At 31.1% G+C, this 16,348-nt stretch overlaps 1 long non-coding RNA gene across 8 annotated transcripts in view; it reads left to right on the top strand.

The window, feature by feature from the left end:
- Nucleotides 1-5,882: 5,882 nt before the first annotated feature.
- The window catches only part of LOC145116414 (uncharacterized), a 35,244-nt gene continuing 24,778 nt past the window's right edge, over nt 5,883-16,348 (top strand). The window contains exons 1-9 of one of the 8 annotated variants that reach the window (XR_013712066.1): nt 5,883-6,223; nt 6,565-6,999; nt 7,082-7,109; nt 7,197-7,259; nt 7,385-7,443; nt 7,910-7,978; nt 8,237-8,330; nt 8,691-8,763; nt 9,112-9,345. This is a non-coding gene — a long non-coding RNA (uncharacterized LOC145116414). Of the gene's footprint in view, nt 6,224-6,564; nt 7,260-7,384; nt 7,444-7,909; nt 7,979-8,236; nt 8,331-8,690; nt 8,764-9,111; nt 9,346-16,348 lie in introns of those variants that run through there. The other 7 variants (XR_013712065.1, XR_013712061.1, XR_013712063.1 and 4 more) reach the window with 7 other exon arrangements.

Here is a 16,348-nt window from a genome sequence, read left to right on the forward strand (position 1 = left end):
TTTTATTTTTCCTTCGATTAAATTACCTTTTCCTTTTGCAATAATACTTTCTTGGTTATTAATTATACGATCATCTCTGATTTCTAATTCTATTGGTGTATCTAAATCGCTAAAAGTACTTTTTTTAAAATTACTTGAATAGTTGATATATGAATATAAACAATTTTTATTCTATCTGCTTCTTTAATATTAGATAATCTATTTCTAATTTGTTGTTTATTTATTATGGGTATAATAATATTTCCTTGAGTTGATTCTATAGGTATTGCTTCTTCTCCTATAATTTTTCCATAATATATAATATTTTTTCTAGAAAAGAAATTTTTTTAATGAGTTATTTTTAAAATTATGTTTTTCTGATAGTGTAAAATTTGATTTTTTTATAGCATCTTTATTAATGTTATTTTTGTTAATTAAAGCATCAAAAATATATCCAGATTCATTTTCTTCGTTATTAATAATGATTGGCGAATTTTCTATTTCTTGAGACATATTTATAATGATATTAAAACCTTCTTACGATAATTATTTCAATTGTTGGTGAGTTGATTTTTAATAGCGATGATTTTTGAATATGAGTAATTATGTAAAATGATGAATATTCATTATCATGTTTATGATACTGCATATACATATATTCTTATTAACGAAAGATTGAATATTTAAAATAATAATAAGAAGAACGTTACTTAGCTCTGATACCAAAATTAACGACATGGCGGAATTAGTTAAAAGATTAGGATAGAATTATACCTGAATGATGCGTCGGGATGAATTGATGATGGATTGTATGAATGATTATATGGATATGTTTGGATAGGGCTCTGCTATTCAGAAATAGACAAACTATTTCAACGGAAGAAGATTGAGATCAACTCAAGTCTTAAAACACTCAAAACTTAGCTTGTTTATTCCATATGGGCAATCAAACGATTGCAATTCAATTATGTACTCGGCTCCTTTGAGCCTATAAATATGGCCTTTGCCCATATGGAATAAACAAGCTAAGTTTTGAGTGTTTTAAGACTTGAGTTGATCTCAATCTTCTTGTGTTGAAATAGTTTGTCTATTTCTGAATAGCAAAGCCCTATCCAAACATATCCATATAATCATGCATACAATCCATCATCAATCCATCCCGACGCATCATTCAGGTATAATTCTATCATAATCTTTTTACTAATTCCGTCATGTCGTTAATTTTGGTATCAGAGCTAAGTAACGTTCTTATTATTTTGAATATTGAATCTTTCGTTAATAAGAATATATGTATATGCAGTATCATAAACATGATAATGAATATTCATCATTTTACATAATTACTCATATTCAAAAATCATCGCTATTAAAAATCAACTCACCAACAATTGAAATAATTGTCGTAAGAAGGTTTTAATATCATTATAAATATGTCTCAAGAAATATAAAATTCGCCAATCATTATTAATAACGAAGAAAATGAATCTGGATATATTTTTGATGCTTTAATTAACAAAAATAACATTAATAAAGATGCTATAAAAAATCAAATTTTACACTATCAGAAAAACATAATTTTAAAAATAACTCATTAAAAAATTTCTTTTCTAGAAAAAATATTATATATTATGGAAAAATTATAGGAGAATAAGCAATACCTATAGAATCAACTCAAGGTAATATTATTATACCCATAATAAATAAACAACAAATTAGAAATAGATTATCTAATATTAAAGAAGCAGATAGAATAAAAATTGCTTATATTCATATATCAACTATTCAAGTAATTTTAAAAAAAGTACTTTTAGCGATTTAGATACACCAATAGAATTAGAAATCAGAGATGATCGTATAATTAATAACCAAGAAAGTATTATTGCAAAAGGAAAATGTAATTTAATCGAAGGAAAAATAAAATTTGATATTAATATTCAACTAGGATTAAGTCTTAAAGATAAAAATATAAGTAATAGTATTACTGTACGATATAAATTATTAAGACAAAATTTTATGATAAAAGGTAATCATCCGTTTACTATTACATATCAAATAAATTATGCATTAACAAATTCTCATCATAGTATTACGTTTAAAACAGAAGATAGAATTTATATAGATAAATTATCTACTCCTTTATTATCACTTGAATCACCAAATATGACTAATAATAGAATATTCAATGAAACTAATTTTCAACCAATAATAACTACTCCGTTAATAAAAAGAAGTCCAATTATAAAACCTCCATTTTCAACTATAATGGGTAGATCTTCTATCTCGGAATGTCAACCTACAACATCTAATGAAAACAACGATGAAAACTAGAAGATATTAAAGAAATGATTAGATCATTAAGTTTAAGAATATGACAGAATCATCTAGTAATTCCCTAAAATATTTTAAAACACTTGAAGGATCATATCAAAATACAAAACCATGTATACCAGATAAAGAAATGATTATAGAAATACCGCAAAATTTACCACAAGGAACAGTATATAATATTGGTCTTAATTCTGAAGAAGATAAATCAATAGGAGATAAATTAAATATAATTAGTCAAAAATTAAATAATATTATAGAAGTAGAAAGTTTACTTGTATTAAAACAAATTCCTGAACTATTACAAAGTTTAACTCAACAGAAGATATTACTTGAAAAATATTTAAAAATAAAAACTATTAAAGAAGAACCACTTAATGAAAAACCACTACTTAAAGAAAAACCACTTACTATCAAACGACCCTTCACATGGTAAAATAAAAATTATGAGTAATAAAACCCAAGTATATTGTATTTACGATAATAAATATAAAGTTGATCTACTTAAAAAATTATGGAAAGATTTAGAAAATTCCACAAAACATTTAAAAGAAAAAGAATCTGAAGTACACGGACTAATTTCTAAAAGCAAAAATTATACTGCATATCAATTAGTTAAAATTGGAAGATTAAAAATTGAAATTAATCATTTGAAAATAGTAATAAAAAATATTAACAATTCAATTAATTTTCTTTCGGACGCTTTAATAATTTGTTAAAATGAGTTCAAAGGTACAAATTAATTCTTCAAAAGATAACACATTTTGGACTAATATATTAAAAAACCATTGGAAAATAAATTCTAATATCTCTAATACCATTCAACATTTAGAAAATGTTTTATTATATGAAGAAAACTATTTGTTAAAATTACAACCAGAGAAGGAAGAATATAATAAACAACTAAAAAAGATATCTCGATTAAAAGAAGGAATTAAGAAATATAAAAAATCACAAAATCGTAATTTAGAAACAATACACAATGTTTCAACTATACTAACAAACACAACTTGTTAATATGAAAACTTTGCAAGAAAAAACATTAATTAATAGAAATTTATAAACTAACCATAATGAGTGAAAGAAAAACAAATATTAACCCAAACAGTACCTTTATTACAACCAAAATACAAGATAAAGAACTAGTTTCGTATATAGATACAGGAGCTACTTTATGTTTTGGAAGAAGAAAGATATTAAAAATTGGGAAAAATTAGAAAAACCATTAAAAATTACAATTGCTGATAAATCAATTCACAAAATTTGGTTCGTAGGAAGAGATATAGATATAGTAATTGAAAAGACACCATTTAAAACTCCAACTATATATCAACATGATTCAGGAATAGATTTAGTAATAGGAAATAATTTCCTTAAATTATATCAACCATTTATACAAACAAATGATCATATAAGTCTCAATCATCCGACAAAAGGTATTATAAAAACCGAAATTATCAAACATTATGATCTTATTAAAATAATCAAACAAGAAGTTGGTTTTCAACTACGCATATTACTAACATTTGCTAAAGAAATTGCTGAAAAACAACTCGAAGAAGTATGTAGCGAAAACCCGCTAGATCATTTAAAAAATAGAAATAATCAAGAAATAATAATATTATTAAAAAACCCTAAGGATGAAGTTAATGTTCCAAATAAAATTCCATATAGTATAAAAGATGTTTCTGAATTCAAACAGAAATGCACTGAACTATTAGAAAAAGGAATCATTTGACCTAGCACGAGTCCTCATTCGGCACCTGCATTCTATGTAGAAAATAATAATGAAATAAAACGAGGCCAACGAAGAATGGTAATTAATTATAAAAAGATGAATGATGCTACTATAGGAGATTCATATAAATTACCACGAAAAGAATATATTTTAGAAAAAATAAAAGGAAATACACATTTTAGTACATTTGATGCAAAATCCGGATATTGGCAATTACGCTTACATGAAAATACAAAACCACTAACCGCTTTTTCATGTCCTCCTCAGAAGCATTAAGAATGGAATGTCCTTCCATTCGGCTTAAAACAGGCACCAGCAATATATGAGCGATTCATGGATGAAACTCTAAATGGTTTAGATCATATTTGTCTAGCATATATTGATGATATAATTGTTTTTATAAAAGGAAATGAACAAACACACATTGATGCAGTCATCAAGGTTTTACTAAGAATTAAAGAAAAGGGTTTAGTTTTATCAAAAAAAAATCAAAACTTTTTCAATCTACAGTTGAATATCTCGGTTTAAAAATTGGAGAAAATGATCAATTATGATTAACAGACAATATACGAGAAAAATTAAATATGTTTCCTGATAAACTTGAAAATAGAAAACAAATACAACGATTTCTTGGTTGTTTAAATTATATTGCAGAACAAGGATTTTTGAAAAATTTAGCAAAAGAAAGAAAAGTTTTACAAAAGAAAATATCAGAAAAAATACCTTGGTCTTGGACCAATACAGATACTATTTTGGTACAAAATATAAAACAAAAAATTCAAGTTCTTCCTACTTTATATAATGCAAAATCGACGATTTTCTAATTGTGGAGACAGATGCATCACAAGACACTTGGGCAGGATGTCTAAAAGCAATTATACATGGAAAGGTATTATTGGGATTAGATAGTGAGGGAAACCTCATATCTAACTCATCAAAAGTATACAATGATAAAGCGTACACTGGTATGAAAATACCATCCGAAGTAAACAATGATAAAGTATACAATGATATGAAAATATCACCAAAAGCATACACTGATACAGATGTATCATCTGAAGTATTAAAAACAGATAAATATGAGCAAAAACTATGTAAGTATATATCGGGAACATTTTCCCAAACGGAGCAAAATTACAGCACACATGAACGAGAAACACTAGCATGTCTCAGAACATTGAAAAAATGAAAAGTCGAACTACTTCAAACCAGATTCGAATTAAGCACAGATTCCAAGTATCTACTTGGCTTTTGGAGGTATAAGTTACAAGAAGATTATTGTCGAGGACGATTGATTCGTTGGCAATTACAATTACATCAATTTCACCCATACCTCAAGTATATCAAAAGTGCCAACAATCATATACCAGACACATTAACAAGAGAATGGAAGCCATCATAGAGAAACAACTTAAAACATTCCTACTCAATTATGGAAGAAACACCGTTCATGAAAAACTAACGTCAGCAATAATCAAAGCACACATCATTCAAGATTTTTCCGTCCTTTCGGTGGCGGGAGGAATGACGCAAGCAATGACATAAAAAGCCATTATTTTTGAAGACATGTGTCCTTTTCAATGTGGAAGGGATTGTTATTATTATCTATGTTTATATAATTAAATAAAAGTGTCGGTAGAATAATAGAATAATTATTAGGTGTATTATTTGATGTAACATAAAGTATGTAAGTCCCTCAATAGTCTAGGGGGCTATAATGTAAATATGTTTTTCATATTGCAATCAAACCATTGCAATTCAATTATGTACTCGGCTCTTTTGAGCATATAAATAGGGCCTTTGCCCATACCTCGCTTCTACACCACTGATTTGGACGAGATGGAGCAAATCCATATTCGTTCCACATAATTCGCTTATGAACAAAGGATTGGAGGATTCCATAGGGAAGATCAACTGCGACACGGGTGAAAGACTATTTTGTTGGTCAAATATGTCTCTATGTTCCAAGCTAAAAATGATTGGTGCTTTTCAATTTTTGTTATATTCTGATTTTCATAAGGACGATACCACAAACTCATGGATTGGAGTTGTTTGCGAGGACAGACGAAGGAGTTGTGGTGGCCTAGAGGTTGCTTTTGGTGATTAAGTTTTCATTCCACCCTCGAATTCCAATTTAAGAAAGATCATGTGTAGGGAGAAGATAACAATACTTTGAATCATGTAAGAACATCTTCAAATTATGTAATTTTTTCGATTTCAGGGCTTAATTTCGTATGGAATTCGATTTTTATTCATGGCTTAATTTTTTGATTTCAGGGCTCAATTTTTGATTTCCATTTTAATGATCTATGCTTAATTATATATTAAACAGTAATTTTTTTTCCAATTTAGGGCCCAATTTTGTATGAAATTGGATTTAGATTTGAGTTATCTAACATGTAATGGTGATTATGATATTATTTTCGTGTCATGGTTACAATCATAACTGGATTTTTGAGTGTGTTAGCTTTAAATTATATTAGTAATGTTGATTTTTGCTTCATTTATTGGTGTTGATGTAGGTATGGGTTCATGTTTTTATCATGTTACTCAGTTGGTTCCCACTCCAAAAAGAGGGGATTGGATGATTACTTCACAAATTTGTAGTCATAGGCTACCGGAGAAAAGTGTAAGTGAAACTAATTTTTTTATTTCTGATTTCCAACTTTAGATGGGTCAGGTTCAAGGTGGTTTTTGGGTGCTGACATGACTTTAGAAAAGAGGCTAGGGCTGATGTCGTTACATGATCGGCTCCTGGTGACTTCTGATACCACTTTCGCTACATGAAAAGTGAAAAATGATTCTCCATTTGTTCCAAGTTCTTTTCTGCGTTTGGTCACTGTTCCGTATATAGATACATAAAAATTTGTTGGTATTCATATCTACATACATCACGGCATGTCTAGATGCTGATACTGTTAAGGTGTCTGCCATTAGGGCTTCATAACGTTATTTCGGTAAAGACTCAATTTATACTACAGAAATGAGGGTTTCTTGAAAAGTTAGGAGGGTTTGAACCTTTTGATTTTTTTTAAACAGGGGAAGATTGGAGGGATTGAAGAAGCAGGTATATTTCATTCTTTTCTTTGACTGAAATATTTTTTTTCAGATTTGTAGTATTTTAGGGTAAATTTTGCATATTACTTCTCAAAAGTGTTGGTATAGCTCAAAGGGTTCTTATAAATCCTAGCCAAAGTACCCAAAAGATATATTGGAGGTGGGTATCATCATCCAAAACTATATAAACAAATTTCAGATTAATATTTATAATTGTATCTTTTTTATATCTCATGTGTTTTCTAATATATTTTACCTTTGTTAATTTATATTTGTTACTGCTAGATGTTGCTCTTATTGCAAATAGAAGAGCTCCATTCACAAAAGCGCTTGGTCTTGGGAGTGTAAGTGAACTTATGAATACATCTTCAAGGATGATTATTACGGTTTAAAGGAAATTTTTTTTTTGGACTTTTATAGGTGAATGTAAACGGGATAACCGATATTAACTTAAAATTAACATCAAAATTTGAATTAGATTTTTTAAGTTTCTTTACTTAACATAAAATGATAAAAAAAAAATTCAGTTTTAAGGTCCCTCAGTTGTGTTGCATTAGTGATGCTAATGGAAAGATGTTGCTTGCTCATGCAACAAGTGTTGACGGTATTTTACGTATCCTTTACTTCCAACTCATAAAATACAAGGACATTGTTATTTTCCTTTAATACAATAACTATTTTTGGTTAATACAATTGTTGACCATGTTTCTGGAACATATCATGTTCTAAATCATCTGAGCATCCCGACTGCATGTTTTACATATGTTGAAATCAATATGGTTAGACTAATAGAGGTGTGATTATATGCAGTTCTAGGCTTCTAGCTTCAAAGACAACACGAAAGCCCTTGCAGAAAATGAGGATGAAGGAATTGCCAAGGTTTTTTTTTCTCGCATCACTTTCTACTGTGTTTTCCATGCATTGGTCATGAATTAAACCGAGACTAAGATTGAACCTGATGTCAATTGGAAAAAAATAGCATTGTATGTTCCACCCAAAAAGACGCAAATGCCATTTTTTATGTTCCACATGGTTAAATAATTTTTCTTTTTTATAGCATTGTATGTTCCACCCAAAAAGACGCAAATGCCCTTTTTTATGTTCCACATGGTTAAATAATTTTTCTTTTTTGTACAGATGAAAGACCCTTGGGGTCTGGACATTTGAAATGCATGCTGCTGACCTCATCCATGAACCTTCAAATAAAATCGCTTTGGGAACACGTTTACAGGTAAATTTCTATTTTTTGTCACATTTTCAGGTGTTTCCTTTTATTAAAAAAGTAAAAGTAAATTCTCTTCAATCTTCGATCATGTAGGACATAAACTATGTTGTTCATGCATATCCAACTTTATCTAAACTAATTGATGAACTATTCAAATCAGCCAAAGCAAAACAATCTTTTCATCCTTTTGTTATATACAAAAACTAATATAAAATGTAACTAATTAAGCCCCTTAATCTCATTTAATTAGTAATATATCTTTGTTTATTTTAGGGCTGATAAGTATGATCTCATCAGCCGTTTGCTGATTTGTTGATAGTTTACCAATAATAATTTATACTTTATTCATTTCATGTTCTTTTTCAGGTATCATCAAGATTGAAGTTACTGAAATAATTAGGATTTTTTTTACATTTTGTGGGTAAACCAAAACTTTATTGTAAGTTTATCCTTTAACTATTGTTTTTTTTTTGTTCTCTTTCTATTACCGATCTTTTAATATTTTTTTTCTGGAGTAACTAAACACTTTCAAATGTCTCCCGATATGATTATAAGACGTACATATGTTTCTCTGATGTATTTGTATTATTCTATTTGATTAGAGTGAATTTGATTAATCTCTGACGTGCATAGTATCTATTTATCATTCCTTATAGAATCTTTTTTTAGTAAAAGAGATGAAATTTAGTGACTAAATACACTTACAGGCACAAGATTGGTTTTTCTTATTATGTTTATATATACATATTACATGTAAGTAATTTTTTATATTTAATCATTATTCCAGGTAAGGAAAAGCTGAAAGCAGAGCCGATTACAAAACCGTATAACATCTACCGGGAGACTTTGGAAAAGAAATATACACAGGTGTCATCAGGTCAATAGGTGTGATTACTTTATCAAACCATTTTAATGTTTAAGGTCAATAAGTGTGATTTCTATGTCAAGCCATTTTACTGTTTAACATAAAATCTTTGGGTAAATGCTTTATATATTTTTTTGTTTACTTTGGTTAAAAAATGAGAAATTTCGATAGCTTTTGACCAAAATTCCCCTGCATATACTTTTTAATTATGTCGACAATGAACAAATAGTTCTTACAAGAAGTTATATAATATCCGTGACCATAATGCAGTTTTTTTGGTTAAAATATAAAAAAATTAACATTATTTGACATAAATGCAGTGTTTGACCATAATGCCACTACATTAGCGGTATGGTGTGACTATCTCATATGAGAGGTCAGGGGTTCAAGTCTCGGTGGAGACATAGGTGGTTATTTAGGAGTAGATTAGTTAGTTTGCCGTTTTAAAAAAAAAATTAGTTTTTAATTATGCCCCTACATACACTTTGACCATAATGCAGTTTATTATGTTAAAATTTAGAAAAATTATAAGTTTTTGACAAAATTGCCACAATCCACAGTGTTCGACGATAATGTTGTTTATTGTGTTAAAATTTATAAAAATTTGAAGTTTTTGACAAAATCGACACAACTAGCATTTTTTTGGTTATATATATATATATATATATATATATATATATATATATATATATATATATATATATATATATAATAATTTTAACAAGTATGACCCAAATGTCCCTACAAACGTAAATAATTGGTAAAAATTTAGTGATTCTAATAGTATTTTACCACAATGCCCATAAATTCTGATTTTTTTTGTTAAAAAATTGTTGTTTAGACAGTTAACAATTTGCCCCTACATAAAATTTTATAATATCCGTGATCAAATTGACACTACAAAACATTATTTTAAAATATGCCTCTACATATATTTTGACCGTAATGTAGTTTACTTTGTTAAATTTTTAGAGAAAATAATTTTTTTTTTGACAAAATGCACATACCGATAAACAAAACACTAAAACTATGGTCATAACCAAACCCCGCGGAGCGGGGTTTCACACTTAGTTACAATTATAATAATTATAATAAAACATGTAAAAATTCCAATAATAATAAAACATGCAATGGAAAATACTAACTATTAAATCATAGACACAAAATAGAATAACTAAAATATACATCACAAATCATAATAGTAATGATAATCATAAGGAACCAAAATATATCCACAGAACAATACATGAATAAATATGAGCATCTTATGTACAAACAAATAACTTTCATGATAACATTATTAAATCATGCATGTGAAATAATAAATATGTTAATAGTTTATAAAAATAAAAAGACAAAATTGCAAAAATGATCCATATGGTTTGTGAATTTCTTTGCATAAGGTCCAAAGAAAAGTTTATTAGCAAAAAAAGGTCCCTATTTGGTAGACCTGACAAAATCTGGCACGACACGACAACCCGGCACGAACCTGACACAAATTTAGCGGGTTAGGGTCAGAGATTTCGACCCGTTTATTTACACGGGTTGACACGACACGACACGATAATTAAACAAGTGGGGTTAGGGTCAAGACTTTCAACTCGAAGATGACCCGTTTAATTATATATATATATATATATATATATATATATATATATATATATATATATATAAATTTCATATTTTTTTTAAATATTTTCAATATTATACATTTGTAGTGGCCCAAATTCAAGAACTAAAAGTAAAATTCAAAATTTCAAAGTGACTTAATTTGACTCATTCTCACTACCTATCTCATTTGCTCCTAACTCTAACTTTTTCCATTTTGCATTCTAAGTTTACTACTACCTCCGTCACATATTTATTGTACAATTTTGACTTTTGAAGTCTTTATTCTTCAAATTTGACCTTAAATATTTTTGTTTTTGATATATAACACTTAATGCAAAATATATGAATGGATTGTGCTTTAAATGTCTTTTCATTGTTATAAGTTTATCAAGTAATTTATAACACAAACAAAAATATTTAAAGTCAAAGTAGAAAAATAAAAACTTTAAAAGCCACAAATGGACAATAAATATGGGACGGAGGGAGTATAATTTTTTTTTTCCGTTCCACCTCCTAACTCCAGCATTTCACATTTTCATTTTTTTCCCCTATGACTCTTACTTTTTAACTTTTAAAATGTTTCAAACCGACATGACACATCATATTTATAAGGTTTAAACCTTAACCCGAAACCCGACATGAAATCGACACAAAAATAAACGGGTTGACACGACACGACACGATAATTAAATGGGTCGGGTTAGGGTCAAGCACTCTCAACCCGTTTAATGTCTTGACACGGCACGAACCTGACATGATACGATACGTTTGCCAGGTCTACTATTTGGTGGTTTTGGTCCCTATGTCGTTAAATTTAACAGCATGCCTATTAACTTTTGGCAAATGACGGATTTAGCCCTAATGACCATTTCTACAGTTTTATTTTTTTACCAAACTATAAGCACCAATTATACAAAAAAAATCATTTTATTGAACTACTGTATATTAATTCTTTTAATTACTTTTTTAACTTCTTTCTTATTTTATTATTTTTATTGGATTATTATATATTAATAAATATTATTTTTATATATTATATTTATATATTAATAAATATTACTTTATTTTATTATTAATTTTCTTAATTAATTTTTTTGAATTTCTTCTTTGTTGGATTAATTCTTTTTTATTGTATTATTATATATTAATAAATATTATTTTCAACATATAATATGTATCTATTAGTGAGTCTTACTTTATTGGATTATTAATTTCATTTAGTAATATTTTTAATTTTTTTTATTGCGTTAATTTTTTATTGGATTATTACTTTAAATTTATTATTTTTATTTACAATAAATATTATTTTTTTAAATTGTTTTTATTTTCTTTTAATTGCGTTCTTTATTTTTTTTAAATAAAAATACCAAAAAATCACACCCACCCCACATCTCCTAATTTATTTTTAATATTTGGACGATAACATATTTTGGACAGCACCACCACGATCACTCAGTCACCACCACCACTAACTAGCCGTCTCCAACCCCTGTTACTATATATATATATATATATATATATATATATATATATATATATATATATATATATATATATATATATATATATATATAATTTTAGTAATTATTCACGAAGTGAGATCATCGTGTGTATTTTAGTTTTTTTATTCACATGTATATAAATGTGTTATATATTGCAATAAACTTATAATTTTAACTTATGATTTTGACATATATAATTTCCCTAAAAATATTCTTACATGAATTACCAAATCCGAGTATTCGCTACTCGGCGGTCGGCCGAACGAGTACTGAATAACGAGTTATAACATCCATACAAATTCTTTAAATTTAAACTTTTCAAAACAACCCGTTTTCTAAAGAAGTGTTTACAAAAACCATTGTTCCAAAAACATTATTTAAAAAAATCAGAATCTCTTTCAACATAGTTTTCAAAACATTCACATTATCAGAGTTTCCCAGATATCATAAGTCCAAAACGTAAGGATGTGTACGGTGACGCCTTTACATTGACACGATCCACTGAAGTACCTAAAACCATAAACCAAAACTATCAACATGAAGATTAGTAAGTTCCCCCAAAGTACCAACACCCAAACATATAACATATACAAATAACAACATGTATTGGGTCCACAGCTAAAAGACTGGATTACTCCTTGTGCACACATTATAAGTCTGGCTTGCCTATCAGTCCCACAACTCATATTTGGCTTGCTCTCGAGGCCACAACATAAGTCTGGCTTGCCCTTGGGCCCACAACTTATTTCTGCTTGCTCCCTCAGTCCTTGGACTGGAATACCAATAAGTAGCCCTCAATACGAGTCTGGCATACCACTTGGTCCCCAGCTCGTATCTGGAATGCCCCTGAGCCCTCGGTATGAGTCTGGTTTGCCCTACCCGACCCTCAGCTCATATCCGGAATGCTAACGAGTCCTCAGTATGTGTCTGGCATGCCCTTCCTGGCCCTCTATCTGGCATACTGCATGGTTTGTTGGCTACAACACAAAGCAGTACAACCTCAACCCAACCCCCACAATATGTCGACATATAACAGATAATATCATATACAGATAAACAGACAGTATCACAGGTAGTCTTATAGATCTACCAGGCTAGAACATCAAGACCAGCATAACAAAACTAGCATGCATATCTATTCCATACTCGAAATATCAACAATATCATGTTATCAAACCAAAGGGCCAGCCTTGGTGCCTTCGACCCGAAAGTACAGTGAGGAAAACTCACCTCGAATATTGAAGTTCACTACAAGAATCCTAAGTTGATGCCCCAACGACACCTCCGATCTATCAGATCAAAGTAACACCCAATTAGCAATTGGGTTTCATTCTAAGGTCCACCATCCATACTTGGGGTAAAACTACCATTTTACCCCTCACCCAACATGAACCAAAACTGAGGCCCAATTCCATTAAGCAAAAGGTCCAAAACCAAAAGATCCATAAAGGCCCACTAGTTGCCCAATTTTCCAAATTGGGTCCGACCTCATATGAGTCTTATCCTAAGCCCATAATTTCCTTTATTACAATTCAGGTTACCTAAAGTACCTCCCTTAGGACAACTTGGTCAAAGACAAAAGTCAAAAAGTCAAGGTCAATGGCCCGAGTTGACCCAACTCGCCGAGTTTTTCCTTCAACTCGTCGTGTTTTTCCATTTAACTACAAAGTCGGGAAAAACTGATCCAACTCGCCGAGCTTATCAATAAACTCGCGGAGTCTGCTCAAAACCCAACAACTTAATACAATAAGCACTTAATCCATAAGGAGAAAACTCCAAAACCTTGATCTGACTTCCTTGAGCTGGAAAAGCACGTAAAGTTGCCAACTTTACGTTCATGCATGTCTAAATGAAGCTCTTAAGCTTAAAATGGACTTGAGAATTGACTAAATGCATGCATAACACCAAAATCCTCATAAAGTTTGAAACTTTAAGCCAAATGAGGCCACAAAATGGCCAAATCTAAAATGACAACCCATGAAACACTCAAATGCTTGGACAATCCATCAAAGAATCCAATAATCAAGATAAAACCCCAAAAGAAGAGATTTAATCAATGAAGAAGCAAGTTACAAACTTCATACCTCAAAGAGACTGCAATAAGTGGGGAAGTTCTGGATCTAAAGCCTTACCACCAAGCTAGACACCTTCACTTCAAGGATCCTTCAAAAGAGTACCAAAAATCAACACTCAAAGCTCTCCACAAGCTCACATACTCAACTATAGAATATGATACTCAAATTTAGGGTTTCTGGACCGAGGAGGCTTGTAAGGAGGCTAGCCCAGGGACTTATGGCCTTTAGATAGGGTGAAACACTCTAAAAATTAGGGTTTCCTTCCTAGCTGTCAACTCGTCGAGTTGAGGCTCCTCAACTCGCAGAGTTGCTTCATTAAATCCCACGGCCAAAACATTCTTCAACACACTGAGTTAAGGCTAACCAACTCGCCGAGTTCGACTGGAAAATCATACAAAAGATAACTCTTATATCTGGAAGTCGGGATGTTACAACTCACCCCCACTTAAATTAGATTTCGTCCTCGAAATCGTTCCTTTCTAACACTCAGATCATATCAACATCCCGATGAACTCAACCGCAAATTTTGCATATACAACGACCTTCCCAAAACAATCAAACCCAAACAGAAACTGCCAACCTCAAGAAGAACAACCCATAATCCCATTCAAAGACGCAACCTTATCTATCCGAACTTGGGTATCGAATTGTTCTGACTCCCTGACAGACCTCCCAAACTGAACCAATTGCTAAAACCATGACACTTATCCATCAAACAATCTATTCTACCTTTGATGATAACAATTCAATAAACACAATGAGATACAAAACATGGATTTCCTTAATTGTCAAAACGATACGCGGCTGCTATAATTTGAAAACCCCACGACCTGCCCGACCTTCATATCGATAGAACCATCCTAGAGCACAAACACATGAACTAAGTCCTGACCCTCCAGTTGATGCCTTTGACATACCGATTCCTTAACCCCTTCCGTTCTGGATACTGACTTTGCACGGACCCACTCGCGATTCCCGACACGAGTTTCCACCAAAAGCCTGCTCGAAAAATGGCTACCCATGATACCTCCTCACGGAACCTTCCCTAAAACTGATGAATATCCATTTGAATCTACCCCCAGTCCCTGACTGGGGAACTACCAGAACCATGCATAATGATCCTCGAAACACACCGACATCGAACTTAAACCAAAAACCAAACCATATGGTAAACCAAATTCTTAACAACCATTGACTCTTTGTTATGCCATTACCAACCACTGCTTCGATGATCAACGACGATCAAACCATGAACTTGTGCGATACATCCAACCCTTACCGGCTCCGGTGCACCCCCACCTGGGCATCCACTCGAGACAATCACCAAGAACTTTATGACTTACGACTGCATAATCAATTTCCAACTTGAGAATCACAAATCTAACAACAGCTTGCGAACAACTGGAATTATAATGTATACATCTCGCATAGACTTTATGATACCTGACTGATACTCCACACAAGCCTTACTGCTCCCTGTATCTAACCAACAAAATTATGGGTCTTCCGATCCCCCATCAACGCGCCAATACTGAGAGTATCACCAATAGAAGAAATAAATAATCTTGTCCATTAGGCCCACAGCCTATGACTGGAATACCCCTACCAGGTCCTCATTATAGGTCTGGATTGCCTCTGAGCCCACAACATGAGTATGGAATGCCCTCCCCGGCGCTCAGCCCATGACTGGAATGCTCCCGATCTCATACTGACCTTGTCGGCATTACACTGTTTGCCCAACACTCCGGGCCTAAAGATACTCACCTCCTTCCATTGCCTTGAAGGGACCTAATCAACGTCCCATACAACACTGAACGAGCACAACAATATTGTAACCCTACCACACACGATTCACTTTATAGAACAAGCTGCTACCCAATCAAAACCTTACGAAACCAAGGTCACACACGACTCGAGGATAGGATAATGGTCGAACTCTTGATCCATTTGGCAGACTATAACCCAACCGAA

Source organism: Lactuca virosa, chromosome 5 (assembly GCF_052849685.1).
Source record: "Lactuca virosa cultivar CGN04683 chromosome 5, Lactuca_virosa_CGN04683_v6, whole genome shotgun sequence".
Taxonomy (NCBI): Eukaryota; Viridiplantae; Streptophyta; class Magnoliopsida; order Asterales; family Asteraceae; genus Lactuca; species Lactuca virosa.